The sequence below is a fragment of the Sinohyriopsis cumingii genome, chromosome 10 (assembly GCF_028554795.1).
Source record: "Sinohyriopsis cumingii isolate HCF-2022 chromosome 10, ASM2855479v2, whole genome shotgun sequence".
Lineage (NCBI taxonomy): Eukaryota > Metazoa > Mollusca > Bivalvia > Unionida > Unionidae > Sinohyriopsis > Sinohyriopsis cumingii.
This window is the reverse complement of record NC_142970.1, coordinates 71,752,205-71,770,482: the sequence shown is the minus strand read 5'-3', so window position 1 is coordinate 71,770,482 and position 18,278 is coordinate 71,752,205.

Below are 18,278 nucleotides of genomic sequence, written 5' to 3'. Positions count from 1 at the left end.
GATTTGCCCGCTATCAAGTAAAATGACAAGGTCTAATCCAGAATATGAAATTCTGATTGGAGAAGGGGGACGAAACTAAAGGAAGTACCTGCATTTTTTATCCATTTTATATGGCATAGTTATAATCTACGTGAAAAGTTTGTTGTTGTTGTTGTTGTGGGGTTTAACGCCATTTTTCAGCACGATAGGCTATACATGGCGGCCAGTATTAATGGTGGAGGAAGAACCCGGAAAACCCCGGAAAGAACCACCGACCCACGAGAAGCTACTGGCAGGCTTTCTCACATGCCCACATTGGCTGAATCTTAGACTCGAACCGCCGCAGACAGAGGTGAGATGGCAGTGATCCGTAACGAAGAGCGCTTTAGACCACTCGGCCACTCGGGGCCCCCTACGTGAAAAGAAAAGCTGCTCTGGGAAATATGTCACAGCTTTCGCGCTTATGATGCTTTTGGGGAGGGGAGGGGTAGGGGCTTTGGCTGCTTTGTATGAGTGGATTGCAAGCAATCTTAGTCACCTACTTTCGTGTAAAGTTTTTTTTATATTATTATTTTACTGTCAAATGTTATTTATAAATTATATAAAGTTTATCTTATTCGAGATATTGTTTTGCTATTTTCATGAAGTTAGATGATTATTTTTGTCTATTTCAATGCAACGTGACTTGCAGAGAAGTATTCAACCGTTGTTGACAAAAATATTTTATCGTTACAAAATCTGACCCCTCACATTCTGCCTAATTACTTTTTCACAATCACGTTGACCAGTTTTGACATGAGATAAAAGTCACCTCACCTAATAATCTGAGTTCAGATTTCACAAATATTCCTCGTTTCAAACTCAAACTCTGGCCGTTGATCGCTTCTTCAGTCCGTTGGTCACCGAATAGTATAGTTGGTCAAATTAACGCCAGTATCTTGATTGTTCCAACTGATCACTGTATGGCTCAAGTTACCTTATTGAAAGTGTAGGTTCAAAAGCTAGATAGTTTAATAATGGGTTGATGAATATAGGGCAATTAATTAGATTTAATATCGGTCCTAACCGGGCTATGTACAATCACGTATAGGATTCCATAACAATTGTATACAAAACCTTTCATTGCCAACTCTCTCGATCTATCCTTTAATTTGTCAATATAATTCAATCAATAGAAAAAATGAATTCCGATGTATGTTTTTAAAAATAATGTTTATTAAACACACACACACACACACACACACACACACACACATAACCCAGTGTATCAAAATGTTAATTAATGCCGTTTTGAAAATAATTAATACTCCACAAATTAAACACGATCACTACAACTCATAAAATCTTAACAACTCGTGAGTCCAATTATTATTGAGAAGTAAATGAACTTCAGTTTTAGTTATAAGTATAATTTGTAGATGTCAACAGCAAACGCGGAAATTAATGTACAAATCGACACTTATCGCCCACCATTGTGGATAATGTTCTGCAATGCATAGTGGGTAAAACTCGTAAGGAGGCGGGGATCAGTTTTTATGTACAAATGTAATGCCGCAATCAGCGACTAGTATAAACAATCATTAAAAATCAAATTCACAAGTGAGGTCAAAAAGGTCCATATTTTTAGATACCTATATTAAAGCAAAGCATAAGAATAGTATTCACTTGACCAGAGAAGTCACTGGCAATTCATAGCAGAAGAAGTATATGCACCCCAACCTCTATTTCATACATGCATTTTTCACATCTAGAGGCCATTTTTGGCAGCATGTGGTGCTCACAATGCAAACCCAAGCCCTTTCCCTGGATGAAAATTTTGAAAACCATTGTCTACTAAATAGTTTGATGCACTTCAGAATATTGTCATCCAAGCCGTTTTTGAGATACTCTACTTGCCTTGAACCCACGTGTCTACTACTATGGGAGGCTAGCTCTTCTTCCTAGCCGATTATTGGTATTTCACTATCAACATACTGCAAAGCAACTATGGAAGGTGTACATGCCTGGCATCAATTTCAAGAACAACACAAGCCCGAAACACATAGTTCACAGATATATCCATATCTATAAATGGTAAACAATACAAACTGAATAAGTCACACCATGGCATCAATTTAACGAATTTGCCAGGGGCCAATTTACGAAACTGGACCTTGCCACCTAAGCGCACCTAGCTCATCCCCTACTCCAATTAAATCTTCTGCCAACGATAATTTAATTCCAGTGACAACCGAAACTTAACCTCAATGAAGTGCATAAATGGCTGTAATTTATACATAAATTCCCTTTGCGTTGGCCAAGACCTGTTACATACCATACTTGTAACCGCAATTTAAATCCATTCAACTGCTCCAACTAATTGCGATATCGTATCACCGGGGTAAGTTATTATCATTTTGAAGGTTGTAGAACTTTTCTTTTCATCTTCAGAATCATATGAATGTATTTACTCAAGCAAGCTGAGAAAATGATTCGCATAAGTATTAAAATGTGAAAGAAGCAGGCACATCCAGACCGCTCTTTGTAATAAGGGTGATTCAAGGTACATGTATGTATGTATGTATGTATGTATGTAATTGTAATTACCTCCCTGCCGCTCCGGTGGCCTAGTGCTAGTGGTTAGACTCGCAGGGGTGGGCAAACTACGGCCCGCAAGCCGCATTCGGCGCGCCAAGGGTTTTCATGCGGCCTAGGAACAAGTTATCATTCGCACTGACTCTGTTTATGTTACTCTGTTTATCAAATAAATGTGCTTCTTTTGAAGTTTAAGTTTAAGTTTTCAAATATTAACAACATATTAACAACTGAAAATTAATTATGATGTTGTTTAGAAAAACCTTTTGTTTTTGCTATTTCAGATATCAATTATTTTACTTAATGAACTATGCGGCCCGCGACAAGGTGTAAATTTGTGTATTCGGCACTTGCACTGGAAAGTTTGCCCACCTCTGGGTTAGAGCATCCGCCTCGAATGCGGGATATCGTGGAAACCAAAGACTTATAAAAATGGTACTAACAGTTGCCTCGCTTGGCGCTCAGTATTAAGAGGTTTGTGTTAGAACTGGTCGGCCTGGTGTTAGAATTATGTGACTGGGTGGGACATCATGCAACATGTCTCCGGCATGATGCACCTGTACTAGATATCACTATAAACTACCACACTGCATACATCGTATCGATATGACTGAAAAACTGTTAAAGCAACGTTAAAAATCCAAATCACACACACACACCCACACACACACACACGAATTATCTCCTTTCTATATTCAACTTCAACAGTACTAATGGCGCAAAAGAGTCAATTACTACTTAAAAACTCACACTTACGGCTGACGCATTTTCCTTACCACTGCACAAAAAGAAACAGCGAAACCTTCACACGGAACTAGATGTTAGTGCTTCCTCACTTCCCTCCTAATGGTTCATAAATGATGCAGCAAACCTACATCGCTGTCAACAGTGTTCAGAGTGGTGATAGAGATATGCAGTTCGTTTAATAACAAAGGAGCAAGAACAGAATAAAAATATGTATTTGTTTGCAAGTTTGAATGTGGTCAAAGTTTGTTCTGTTGCAAAGCAATATTCAAGATACCACAATTGCTGATTTGCCTAGTTTCAAGCAAATGTATCCTATAATATAATATAGTCTAATTAGTTTACAAATTTCACGTTTGCTGTTTTCACGTTGCTGTCGGAACGTAAACCACCATAGCCCCTTAAATGCATCAAGATGGATTAATAACATCATGGATTTAAAAAATTATAATTTGATCTGCAGCTTTAAAATCCCACCACATTAAGATTGGAGATACCTCAAGGCAAAAACAAATACTTGATGAAAAAATGATACAGAATAAAATGGACATGTGCGCCAAGATTTTCGGGAGCCCACATTAGCTCTTATGTTAGCCTGTACAAACGTAATATAACTATGGCGCTGGTACCGTCGATTAGGCCTTTACAAACGTAATATAACTATGGCGCTGGTACCGTTGATTAGGCCTTTACAAAGGTAATATAACTATGGCGCTAGTACCGTTGATTAGGCCTTTACAAACATAATATAACTATGGCGCTAGTACCGTTTATTAAAACCATTACAAACGTAAATATAACTATGGCGCTGGTACCGTTGGATACTGAGGAACTTTTCCAGCTCCAGAAATGAATTGTATGTGTTGGAGCTCTACAGGAAAAGTCTCGTCCCGCAAGGACATCGACAAAGAAAAACCCTGCAGGCTTGATATACTTCTGTCTATATCACAGTAATGACCTGACAGATTATGGTTTATAAACATGTATCAAAGTATCGGACCGTGTCTAATCTGCATATAGCGTACACAGGTTAAAAGCAGAAAATATATTACACCTTTTGTTTCCACACACAATATTTAAAATGTTGATAAAGCTGGTTAGTTTTGGTCAGCAAGGTTATGACAGATGAACAAAAATCACGATAAAATTACAACAGCTCATGTTAGATTCAGTCGTGAAGTTGGACCATGTGGATGGCTGTGACTGAGTGACAAGGATATGAAACTTTGCAGGATCGCTGGATATAATAACAATTTGCAGAAATTCAGTGATACCTATCGGTTGAAAATTATTTTACAGCCAGAGAAATAGTCTACTGATAGGAGAAATAAGAACAAAATTGAAGATGCACCCATTGGCAGTAAATGGATTTAATTTTCTTCAAGTGTATATATTTCATAAACTGAAATCAATGTAACATAGTTATAAAAAAATGTGTAATTGTATTTTGATATCCTGTATTTAATTGCCTACTGACAAAATAGCGTATGGACTCTTGGTGAGAGGCTATGTTATTAGCCAACGACCAGTGAGACATTCTTTAGGAGCACGAGGTTCAAGAAAGAAAATGCTGCAAAGTACCTGTATATCAATGTTTTATGAAATATCTCCAACTCTCGTGAATGGAAACATGTTTGGTTTGCAAGCAAACAAAATGAATAAAATAATTCTTAATATTAACATATTTACATTACGTTGTGGGGAATGAATTAGTGGCATAGTCCTTTAAATTTGGCTTGAACCCTACTACTAATCTGAAGGTAAGTAAAATAAGCATTCCAAAAGCTATTAAACAGCATGTAACAGGAAGTCTAAATACTGCAGAGAACAGTCATGAACGAAAGTATAAACACAAAAAGATAGAACTATAATGTCCCTACATTTGTAATCCCTATGGTGTAAACCTTTTCCCGTCCCTTTGGCACTGAGCTACAAGGTCGCAGTGCTGCACCGTGGCTGCACATTATGTTGATGTTGTCCTAATGTTTTGAATTCAATTTAGAACTCTATACACGAATCGATTTGTTCCAATAAAAGCACCCAAACACATCCATCAGAGTTATTTTCGTATCTTAAATTAATGCACCTGCGATATATATATTTTAAAAAAAAAAACAATAGTTACGGAATTAAAGTATGATGCGTCGGGTAAAATCGCACAACTAGTATGAAAAGAATTACCATCGAAAAATGAGAACTGTGCAATAGATGAAAATGGAAAACATTTTACTCCACAAACCAATGTTAATATGTAAGCAAAATAACTTTGGACAAAGAGGGAGACCTGGACCTCCTTTGAGAAAAATATAGACGTTCAGTTTATAATGAATGCTATTTCAGTTACAAATATCCCAAATGCATCTCACATTCAATAGTTAACTGTTATGTCATGAAAGTCGTTTGCTTATCAAGACATTCATTATGAATTATTCAGTTGAAGAGGTGCAGTCATTCAGATCCACGACGAGAAATATAATTCACTCAGATATTTCACAGGTTCATACAAAAAAGTAAAGAAATAGCAGCTAATTGAACAATTAGGTTTGTATGTCGCTTTTGTGTCATGGGGATTTCTATAAAACAGCTGGCTATAAATTTAAATACCATTCAAATAAAACCTATCGTAGATAATTGAGAAAAGACATTTACCCATAAAAATCAATGTTTATGTACGAATGATTGGTGTAGTATAGGTTATAGATTATACATCTTGGTCCTACTTCAGATGTACTCCTGGGAAACAAAATTCAATACCCGCTTGGTCATTTTCACTTCCTGCACTTCAGAGGAAAATTGTGGAAAAAAGCGATACCATTTTTTAAATTTTAATATTTGGTAATTGATTCATTGCCCTTTCAGAAGCTGGTATTGTATGGTCTGGAAAAATTCATTTTTCATATTTTGTATAAGTGCTAAAGATAGTGTACTTTAGACGAATTCAGGATGAGTTTTGAACCCATGGGAGCTGTGGTTTGGGTTAGCTGTGTGCTTAGATCACGTACAATTTCCATAAGTACAATATCCAAAGAAATTTTAGAAAGAAGAATAAAAGTATATGTCTGTTGTGTATGATGTAAATGGAAACAACCCCAACTTAAACTTGTCATTCTTTTGGAAGTTCGCATTTGTAGAGCACGCCCCAACTTGAAAGGTAGAAGAAGACAAGAACATAACCAAGGCTATAATGTACATTGAAAAGCAAAGAAATATAATTATGATTTGCAAGACAGACACTGACGATGACTTCTGACTGTCAGTCTCAAACACACACACACAATTATAATATCTACTCCGATTAACAGTCGATTCATTTTATTGGAGCTATCCAAACTGATTAACGTTTGATTTATAGTGTTAAAAAGCAATCCAAACCTACTAAGAGTTTATTTACATTATTGGAACATTACAGATAGAGTAATGGTTGATTTATATTATTGGAGCTATCCAAACTGATTAAAGATTGATTTATATTGTTAATGCTATCCAAACCTACTAACAGTTTATTTACATTTTTGGAACATTACAAACGATTAACGGTTGATTTATATTAATGGAGCTAACCAGACTGATTAAAGATTGATTTATATTGTGTGAACTATCCAAACCGGTTAACTGTTATATTGTTGAAACTATCCAAACTGAGTAAAGGTTCAATTATATTACTGGACCAGTCCAAACAGTGGATGTATAAATTCTCTTACAACGGGTTGAAAACTAAATAATGTAATATAATTAAACTGTTATTGATTGTTACTGATATGCATTGTGAGTTTTAATAAATGATGATAGTATGTTTCGTGTTGAGTCTTAAAAATGATACTAATATGTATTCGTGTTGAGTTAAAACAATGATGTTGGTATACATTCGTATTCAGTTAAAAAAATTATGCTGGTATTTATTCGTGTTAAATTTTAAAAAATGATGTTGATATACATTGTGAGTTTTAAAAAATGATGCTAGTATGTATTCATATTGATTTAAAAACATCATACTGATATGCATTCATGTCGAGTTATTAAAAAAAGTGATACTGGTATGTATTCGTGTTGAGTGAAAAAAAAAATGATGCTGACATGCATTCGTAAGTCTAAAATAATTATGCTGATATGTATTCGTGTTGAGTTTTAAAAAAATGATGCTGACATGCATTGTGAGTTTAAAAAAATCATGCTGGTATATATTCGTGTTGAGAGATAAAAAGATGATGGTGATATGTATTCGTGTTGAGATAAAAATAATGACAAGCATTAATGCTGAGATACAAAATATGCTGAAATGCATTCATGTTAAGATTTTAAAAACTTACTGGGATAAAAAGAAAAGTTTACAATGAGATGAAGATGATAACATGAACCTCTAACACTAGTGATATTCTGAATAATAACGTATTTTGCTTATTTCTTACACAAGTGACAGCCCGAACAATAGCATATTGCAATGAGGAAAGGCTAATGGACTGTAATTTTCGTTTTGTATAGGATATGTTTCGTTTCGTTAAATTTGTTATTTGATTTTAAATGTGAGCGGGCTTTTAGTGCCGTCAAGAATTTTGGTTTAAGTGATTCCGCCTGTTGGGTATATATATATATATATATATATATATATATATATATATATATATATATATATATATATATATACGTGCCAGCTATAGCTGCAATCGTGGTTTGTTATGTAAAGGTATTGTAAGAAGACGTCCCCTTGCAAGTAAATAAAGCAGTATAACCACCCCGACGGAGCAAATATTTGGTTGTAATTTGCCGAGAAAGAAATTGCCAGGCCGGGGAATCTAAAATGATTAGTGACAAAGTCTTTCGTCGACTAGAATAAAGGCGCTACAAGGCTCGTCCACAAAGTGCAAACATCTTGAAGTCATGACCTTGCGGCTATACACATTTTGACTGAAGATGGTGACCAGACAAATGCGCGCCGACATAAGCGCGCAAGCAAAAGCGCGCAGCGACAAGTTCTCGCGCGCAGACATTAAGTACGTCTAAGAACGTGTGAACAAATGTTCTTTCAATATAATGCATTAAATAAATAACACATATAAATTTGCTTAAGAAAATGTTGGTTTATTTACTTATTATGTTTATTACTCTATACACGGCGAGCGCCCTATACACACTTGTTGTGAAATGCTAAAAAAATCTAAAATTGACTTATTAAAATATTAAAAAGAGAATATTGTGCAAATCTAGCCTGATTTATGTATAAATCATAAGTAGAAATGTTAGATGTTAATGTTATGAGCTATTCCTCGCAAGTAATCTTGTAATGGTATTGTTCCATATTTTGGGACCAAAGCCTGGAGACGGGGATTAAAACTAACGTACTTTGATTTAGATGCATCTGATTGTCTGATGCCCGAACGAACGAAATCTCTCAAATTTCAATTCGAGTGATCTTGTTCTTTCGATTAGCTTGATTACTGATGGATGATGGCAATCTACCGTCTGTTGAAATGAACGATGCCGGCTACAACTGAGCTGTTGGTGCGTGGAAGGTTGTCGATTATTCAATCTTTGTATTGTCTTCTCAGCTAACCCTTTTTACTGTCTTCTCAACCTTATCATTGTATTCATGCGCGCTTTTGTCACATGCGTATTTGTCGGGTTGTTTATCACTGCGCGCTGATATCTGTGCGCTTTTATCAGCGCGCTCATGTCGGCACGCTTTGTCTTGCGTGCTTTTGTTACGGCGCCCTGAATATATCTCTTCCCATATAATTTCTCTCTCTCTCTCTCTCTCTCTCTCTCTCTCTCTCTCTCTCTCTCTCTCTCTCGTTTGAATGAGTAACGACGCGTGACCACGTCCTTTTTGACGACAAAGTCGGAGAACCGAAACTATGATTCTGTCGACGATGCAGCAACTCACTTGACGACCCAGTCGGCGACCCAGAAAGACGACTCAGTTTATGTCCCAGTCAGCGACCGATGCGACAACTCAGCGACCCAGAAGGACGATCCAGTTGGCGACTCAGAAGGACGACACAGTCGACGACTCCGCGATACAGTCGACGACACAGTCGGCAACAAAAGCCAGGAATAAGACGCTATCCCGCTCAGGTAAAATTTTGTAGCAATCCGGAGTGCCAGTCCTCAGACAGATTCAGCGGGGTATCACTCCAAGTACAAAGACCTATCCTAAAGAACCCTAGCTAGTGAGACTCAGGGTAGTGTTGCTGACGGATTTCCCGCTAAAGTATTTTGTTTATATCTGACACTAGTGATAGTACAAATAATAGCGTGTTTGGGTTGTCTCTAACAATAGTGACAGTCCGAATAAAAGTGTATTTGGTTGGCCTCATAGGAATGAGAAAGTTCCCGGATTTTCAAGGTTATACAGAATCGTATCCTATTGGAGAGTGTTTTGGGTAAAGGTCAAAAAAGTTTCAATCATGACTGATAAAGACGAAAAGAAATTTAGTAAGGAAATAAAGAAACGTTTAATTAAAAAATATATAAAAAAATCATGATATACAAAGTTTGCTTACTTAATGAGAAGGAAAGTTATAAAGAGACGAATCGACTTAGATCGTAGAATCCACAGGTGCTTGCTATGAAATTGAAAAGGTCGAATTCACAGTGGGATTTTTTTCTTCTTGGTTGACAACATCAAAACAATAGTATAAGCACACTTGAACAACTTGTATTGGAAAATAATATAAAGTTTCCTAAAAGTTCCTTTTTACAATACATACATACATACATACATACATACATACATACATACATACATACATACATACATACATGCATGCTTGCATGCATGCATGCATACATACATACATACATGCATAGTCAGTCGATCATCAGTCATTGACATTACTTTCCACCTTGACCCAGAAGTAGTAAGGTGGGACGGTCTAGGGACTAGGGGACTTCAATGTTAAATAGGGGTATATCCACTCTGGGGACTATGTAAATTTAACATGGGAAAAAAAGGTATCCACTCTGGGTACTATGTAATTTAACATGGGAGGAAAAAAATATCCATTCTAGGGACAAAGGGAATTGAACATGGGATTTTTAAATAAAATAAAATAAATAAAAAAGAGGGTTGGCAACTGACAGTCAATCTCTTTTCGAGAGACGTGGGTGGCCCTGAAAAGGGCCTTTGGATTTATGTTAATATGCCCTTAACATACAGGGCATCTGCGGCATCTTCTTGTCCTCAAGCTTCGTCTTAGTGTAGGACCATAAATCAGAGTCCTCTTGAGGCAACCTTGTATTTCCACAACTGTCCACTTGGATTGGACATACATTAGCATGTCCGTCCTAAACATCATTGAAGACACAAGGGTGGATGATTCAACTGTGGTCCACATCTTGAGGCGACGAGAACAGGTGAATCAATGCAGTGAACTGCGCTTATTTATAGGTAGAGGAAGGATTGAAACGGATTGAGTTCATTGACCAATCCAAACACGCGTGACAAAATTCAGTCAGTCCGCATCCAATCCGAAGAGAACAGTCTGTGACGTCACGTGGTCTATATAGATTCGCTAGCGCCTGTGCGGTGTCAATCCATGCGACAGTGATTCAACATGACGCAAACTCAGAAAATGATCAACTGGGGTGCACCAGCAGTGGAGACCACCCAAGGGAACCCGGACTTACTTTCAGAAGAGGTAAATTGGGATTTTGTGGATTTTCTTACCTCGCAAGAATTTGTTCCGGAACCTTCGTCTCATTCTTCATTACCGCAAGTGGAGAATTTTAGACAGAGACAGAAAGAAGAACTGGAGAAATTTATACAACGACAAAAGGAAGCGGAACAAGCTTTTCTCCTACAGCAACAGCAGCAAGAAGAAGAGGTAAGAAAAAAACAACAAACAAGAAGAAGTAGCAGCAAAGAAACAAGAGGGTGAAAGTCAAACCGTCACGGTACTGTTGGACATTTTAGCGGAGTTAAGAAGTCTGAAACAAATGTATCAGACTTCTTTATCACGACCGAAGAGAATACGACCTTCCCGAGCTAAACACGCCAACCCTGTGACTAAGCCTACCGTACCACCCTTAGTGATTTCAACCCAATCATCATCATCAGAAGTAGGCCTCGGCCGTGGCAAAGGCTTAAGACAGTTAAAGTTGATTGCTTAAACTCACCCCTACACCAATAACCAAAGGCCCTTTTCAGGGCCACCCACTTCTCTCGAAAAGAGATACACTTTCAATTGCCAATAATTCAAAAAAAAAAAAAAACAAACAAAAAAAACCCATTTTACCCCTATAGCACGTGTATATGAGTGCGTGAGTGTACGTTCTTATTTTAAAATCAAAACCCAAAGACGCTTACCTTATATAATTAATGTATTCTTTTATCAATAGTTACAGTCCAATTCACAGTTCACAACAGAGCACTTTAAAAAGTTCATACAATTCTTCTGTCTCATTGTTTAGTCTCTCTGTGTTTTAAATTTCTTCACCGTCACAGCCTTTTCCTCCTCCTCTTCCTCCTCACTTTCTTCCCTTCTTCTTTTCTTCTCCTGTTTCTTTTTCTTTACCTGGCTGCTTCTTCCTCTGAAGAATCCCTCTCTTCTGCTGAAGAATCCCTCTTTTCTTCTGACTCCTCTTGTTTCTTTTTTGGGCAATCTGGAGACCAATGTCCTTTTTCTTTACAATAATAACAGGTATCTTGACTTTTGTCTTTTCTAGCCCCTTTCTTTCTTTTTTGACGGTCTGGACACTCTGAAGACCAATGCCCTTTCTTTTGACAGATATAGCAAGTATCTTGACTTTTATCTCGAAAGGAAGGAGAGTAGTCCGTCGGCTGGTCTGAAGAGAATTTTCTAATGACCCCTCGCAAAGCTCTGATGAAACGTTCGATTTGGATAGTCTCTTCCATCGTTGTTCTCGGTTAGAGAGTGAAATGAATAGTGAAAGGACAAGACACACACCCTTTTATATATGCTGGTCTGCCATGACTATAAATTAGCCCATGGTGTTTAAACTTGAGTCATTTGACGTTTTGCACTCAAGATGAAACGATCCAATTCATTCGAGAAGAAAGAAGAAGACAGTAAGAGACAGAAACGTGATCTATCGCCTCGTACCAGGGCTGAAGTCTTGGCACAAATTCATGCCAGTGATTTTGAAGAGGACATGAGTGAACCAGAATCCGAACCCTCTAAACAAAGTTCACCACCCTTAGTCAACCCTGAAAAGTACTATTCCATTCGAGAGACGGAAAAGCGCTCCTCTAGAAAATTTAGAACCACGGCTTACAAATACACAGTGAAGTTTAAAGATTTCAAGGCTGAAGTACCGTTAGAGAAAGCTTACAAATACACAGTGAAGTTTAAAGATTTCAAGGCTGAAGTACCGTTAGAGAAAGCAGAAGGGTTCATCACTGGGGTGTGGGATTCTTTGCTCACCGCACTCAAGCGACAATGTCAACCCAAAGAAGACGATCGCTTGAGACTTTCCATACAACACGACGGTTTGAAATCCCTGTTTGGATCGAGTTTAGCACCCCTGCAGAATTGACTGCTTCCAAAGTCATGGACAAGATTAAACACGTGCAACAATCTAATGACCAGTTTGACATCACCGATGGAAAAGCCACACTGGACATGACCCACGTCTCTCCTCCTCAAGAGACCGGACAACGCAATAAGGTGTTACTGGTGAACGACCTTCGCATCACCAAAACGAGCCTCGTCCAAATTCACAACCCTCAAGACCAGATGTGTTTAGCCAGGGCTATCGTGGTGGGACGAACATACGCCAACAAGAACGACACGGTAGAATGGAAAAGAGCCTGGGAGAATATTCGAAAATCGAACCGAGCCAAACAACGAAGTGAAGCAGAACTCCTGTTACAACAAGCTGGCCTGTCCAAAGACACACCCTGCGGTATTCCTGAAATGCAAACATTGCAAGATGTCCTAGCTCCATTCTACACCTTGAAAGTGCACCCTCAAGAAGTGCGCGGGCCTCTGTTGTTTCGAGGCCAAAACTTTAAGGATGGAAAATACATTCACCTTTATCATAACGATGACCATTTCGATACCATTACCACTATCACCGGATTCCTGGGATACAAATATTACTGTGAGAAATGTGACTATGTTTATAATAATCGAGAGCAACACAAACATTGCGGATTGAAATGCCCAGGATGTTTGGCCTCTCCACCCTGTCTGAGCGAAGGACAAGAAAGAGTACATTGTCCTGCTTGTCTGCGCACGTTTGTCAGCCCTGCCTGTTACCAACAACATCTGACGACGCAAGGTTCACAGCAGAAATGTGCTTGTCAACTGCTGAGATTGTGCCCTACGTGTGGACAAGGCCTACGTACCACTAATGCCAAGGCACACGTATGTTCACGAAAGAAAAAATGTCACATTTGTCACCACATCGTGGACTTGGAACACGAATGTTACGTGCAAAAATACCAACCCCAACCAGAGAAAGAGGATGGTCACAAGAAGAAAGGCAATTTCATCTTTTTCGATTTCGAATGCATGCAAGAGACTGGTATTCACATTCCTAATTTCTGCGTGGCTCATCGAGAAGTGCATTCAAGAACCTATCTTCAGTCATTGCCCTCACTGCAGCAAGATTCCTGGAGGGCGTGAAAAAATCTTTCGAGGACCGAACACGTTAGCCGATTTTGCCCAAAGGGTCTTAGACCCCATCGACAAGACGTGGAGCCAAGAGGACATCGAACGTTACGGAGATTGTCATCGTCATGCCACAGTGATGGCTCACAATTTTTCCGGATACGATGGACAGTTTCTTTTGAGATACTATACGGAACAAGGCACCGAACGTCCTAAAGTCACTCTGAACGGAGCCAAAATCATTTTCATGCAAGTGGGACAAGTGCAGTTTAAAAATTCGATGAGCTACTTGGCCATGCCTTTGAGTCGAATGCCTAAAACGTTTGGAATGACAGAAATGGCTAAAGGGTACTTTCCACACTTTTTCAATACGGAAGACAATCAACACGCCGTTCTACCCCATTTAACTGAGGCTCACTATTACGACCCCGACAACATGCGTACCGAACAACGAGAAGCTCTCTACGCTTGGTACCAGGCTCATGCCTCCGACCCCTTCGACTTTCAGGAAGAAATGTTAAAGTATCGTCGTTCCGACGTGGACATTTTACGGCGATGCTGTGGAAAATTTCGAGAACTGTTCATGGAACACGGAGGGGTCGATCCTTTGAAAGAAGCTTGCACCATTGCCAAAGCATGTTCCTTAGTGTATCGACAACGATTCATGCATGAAAACACCGTGGCTGTCATCAGTCCTCAAACGACCCACTAAGTCAAACGTCAATACTCGGTCAAAGCCCTACGTTGGTTACATTACTTGTGCGACAAGGAAGACAAATGGATTCAGCATGCCCGCAACGGAGGAGGCGAAAAGACCATCGGAACGCATTCGGTCGATGGCTGGGACTTAGAAAACCCCAAGATCGTGTACGAGTTTAACGGTTGCTTATTTCACGGATGTCCCGTCTGTTACCCTGACCGTGGCACTAAAAATCAGTTTTTACAGCGAACCATGGAAGACTTGTACCAGGACACTTGTCAGCGACGCCTAAAGTTAGAACAGCAAGGATACCAAGTGGTGGAAATGTGGGAACACGAGTACGATCACCGCTTGAAAACCGATCCCGAGTTTAAACGCCTCGTGGAAGGTTACCAGTTCATGGACCCGTTGAACCCGAGGGATAGTTTGTACGGAGGAAGGACCAATGCCACCTGTTTGCTGTACCAAGCTGACGAAGAGAAAGGAGAAGAAATGAAATACTTGGACGTGTGTTCGCTGTATCCCTACGTGTGCAAATATTGTCGCTTTCCTGTAGGGCACCCACAATTGTTGACGGAACACATCGACCTGAAAAACATTCGACAATACGAAGGTCTGATCAAGTGCAAAGTTTTGCCTCCCAAGGACTTTTACCATCCCGTGTTACCTCACCATTGCCAAGGCAAACTGATGTTTCCTTTGTGCTGTACTTGTGCCGAAACGTGCAACCAAGACCAACCTTGTCAGCACACCCAGGAAGAACGGGCCTTGACGGGAACCTGGGTCAGCGTAGAATTGTTCAAAGCTCTGGACATGGGATACCAACTGTTAGAAGTGTACGAAATTTGTCACTCTCCCAAGACACAACAATACCACAAGGGTGACCCCACTTTTCGCATTTTCGCCGACTACGTGGATGCCTTTTGGAAACAGAAACAAGAAGCCAGCGGCTATCCTTCCTGGTGTCACACTCCCGAAGACCAAATACAATTCAAAGAGAAATATTATGAACAAGAAGGCATCTCTTTAGACCACATCGAGAAAAACGAAGGCAGGCGATCGTTTGCCAAAGTGATGTTAAATTGCTTGTGGGGTAAAATGGCACAACGACCGTGTTTACCCAAGACGGAGTATTTGACAGAACCTTCCAGCTACTTCCAGATGATTCACGACAAAATCAAATACATGAAACACGTGGACGTCGTTCGCGAGGATTTGATCTTGGTCAATTACGAAGAAGATCTGGACTTTGTACAAGACGACCCTTTTGGAAATGTCATCATTGCGGCTTACGTGACAGCTCATGCTCGCTTAAAATTGTACGAAGCTTTAGAACTGTTAGGGGAACGCGTCCTGTACTTTGACCCGGACAGCTGCATTTACATCCATCACCCGAGTCAACAGCACCCTGACATCGAAGGAGACCGTTTAAGAGCCTGGACAGACGAGCATCCCGACGACAAGATTCTAAGTTTCGCCAGTGGTGGTCCTAAAAATTACGGTTACGAATACCGGGACAAACAAGGAGAAGTGCACACGCAGTGCAAAGTGAAAGGATTGACTCTGAATTATCGTACCAGTCGAGTGGTCAACTTTGGGGTACTGAAAGAAGCCTTGCAGTCTGGAAAAGATCAACACTTTAAAGTGACCACCTATCAACCGAACAAGATTGTACGTTTACCCACTCACCACATCGACAGTCGACCCTTGAAAAAAGTCTATCAAATCGTGTACCAGAAGCAACAGCGACTTCCCAATCATTTCACCTTACCGTATGGACACGTTGGTATTGGTCTGTATATAAAAAGGAACCCTAGGCAAGATCGATAGTTCATTGTGACTACCAAGACCAAGTGAACAAGATGAATACTTTCAGAGAAACACAAAACAAGTTTAGAAAGGCACAATTCAAGTGTGGGGCTTCGGAAGTGGAATGCGATTGTGAGCCTTGCGATGGGTACGATGCTGTACGTTGTGACCTTAGCGATGCCGTAAAGCATCATGGGAACTTTGTTCTCACTTCCCCTATCATGGAAAGTGATGCTGTGCGTGTCAAACCTGAGGGATGCGAAAGCGATGCCGCTCGTCCTCTTGGACATTTTACTGGGTTTCGTTTTAATGGTGGATGTTCACCTTCACGTCTACCCCCCTACGGATGTCATCCAGCCCTGAGTAAACTCCTGTCCATGTCACCCAACCCTCATCGAAACGAACCTGTGAAAGACGAATATTCGTTTCCTGTGCGTTTGTCGGAATACTGCGACTTTGAAAATCGTCTTCAATCGTTCAAAGGAAAATGGCCTAAGTATCTGGGAGGACCGACCCCCGAAGAATTAGCCAGAGCCGGATTTTTCTACTTGGGCGAAGGAGATAAAGTCAAGTGCTTCAGTTGCGGTGTCTCACTTCACCACTGGGAACCGCAAGATTCAGCCTACGTAGAACATGCTCGATGGTCACCGAATTGTCATTACTTACCCTTAGTGGGACCTAGACATTAAAGTAAGTTACCATGTCGTTGACGAAGAAGAAACCAGTTTGGCTAGGAGTCAAATATTGGACATCACCGAGACCAGTATTTAAACTTCATTTCAAAAACGATATTGAATCATTACCTAAAGAACTTCAAGACAAGATTTACAAGGAAGTTTGGCAGGGACTTGCCAGAGTGAAATCTCAATGGATAACTGTAGAACTTTTGTGCCGAGAAATTCACAAGAGGAAAGTGAAAAAAGTCAACCAGTGTGTTAGATTTCTCTGGGTCAAGTGTGCATTCATCCTATTATATCGCTTTAGACCGTTTACATCAAAAGAGTTCAGTGACATTCTTGGACGTTACCCTGAATGGCAGTGGTCAGAAATTACTCACTATGTGGATTACTTTTGCTCTAGGAGAAGATTGTGAATTGTACGGACTGACCTGTTCATGGATACTTTACAAGAGAACATTCGTGCCTTGCCTGTGGAGTTGAGAGAACGCATTTACCGAGAGCTGGTCAAAATACAAGTGAAACGTAAAGAACAGTTGCATCCGTTACGTCACCAGATCTTTAACCACTGGTACCTGAATGCTATACAAGGACTGATTGAGTTGAAAGTGTTCCATTGGACAGACATTGATCAACGACCCCCTGGTTTTAAAAAGGAATGGTTTGGTATGGATAATTCTATCTACTACATTGTAAACGTACTGGATCCAATTCCAGAGGAAGAGTTAACGAATTACCAACATCTTTTACGCAATGTCGACTTAGTGAAAGAGGAAACTTCTGAACGAATTGTAACGTGTAGATTAGTGTTTAAACGATTTAGATTCGACAATGAATTTAAACCATGTCTGTGCAAACAGTACATGTCTTGTGTCAGACAAAAGAGGATTTAGCATGACCTATTCATGGATACTTTACAAGAGAACATTCGTGCTTTGCCTGCGGAGTTGAGAGAACGCATTTCCCGAGAGCTGGTGAAAATACAAGTGAAACGTAAGGAACAGTTGCATCCGTTACGTCACCGGTGTTTGAACCACTGGTACCTGAATGGTATAAGAGGACTGATTCGTCAGAAATTGTTTCAGTGGTCAGACCTTGTTGAACACTTTCAGTTAGTGAATGAACTAAACGTTCGTAATTTTGGTTACTTCGAGATTCACCTACTGCAACGTATTGAGGAAGACGAGTTAAAGGATTACCAACATATGTTACGTGGAATCTGCT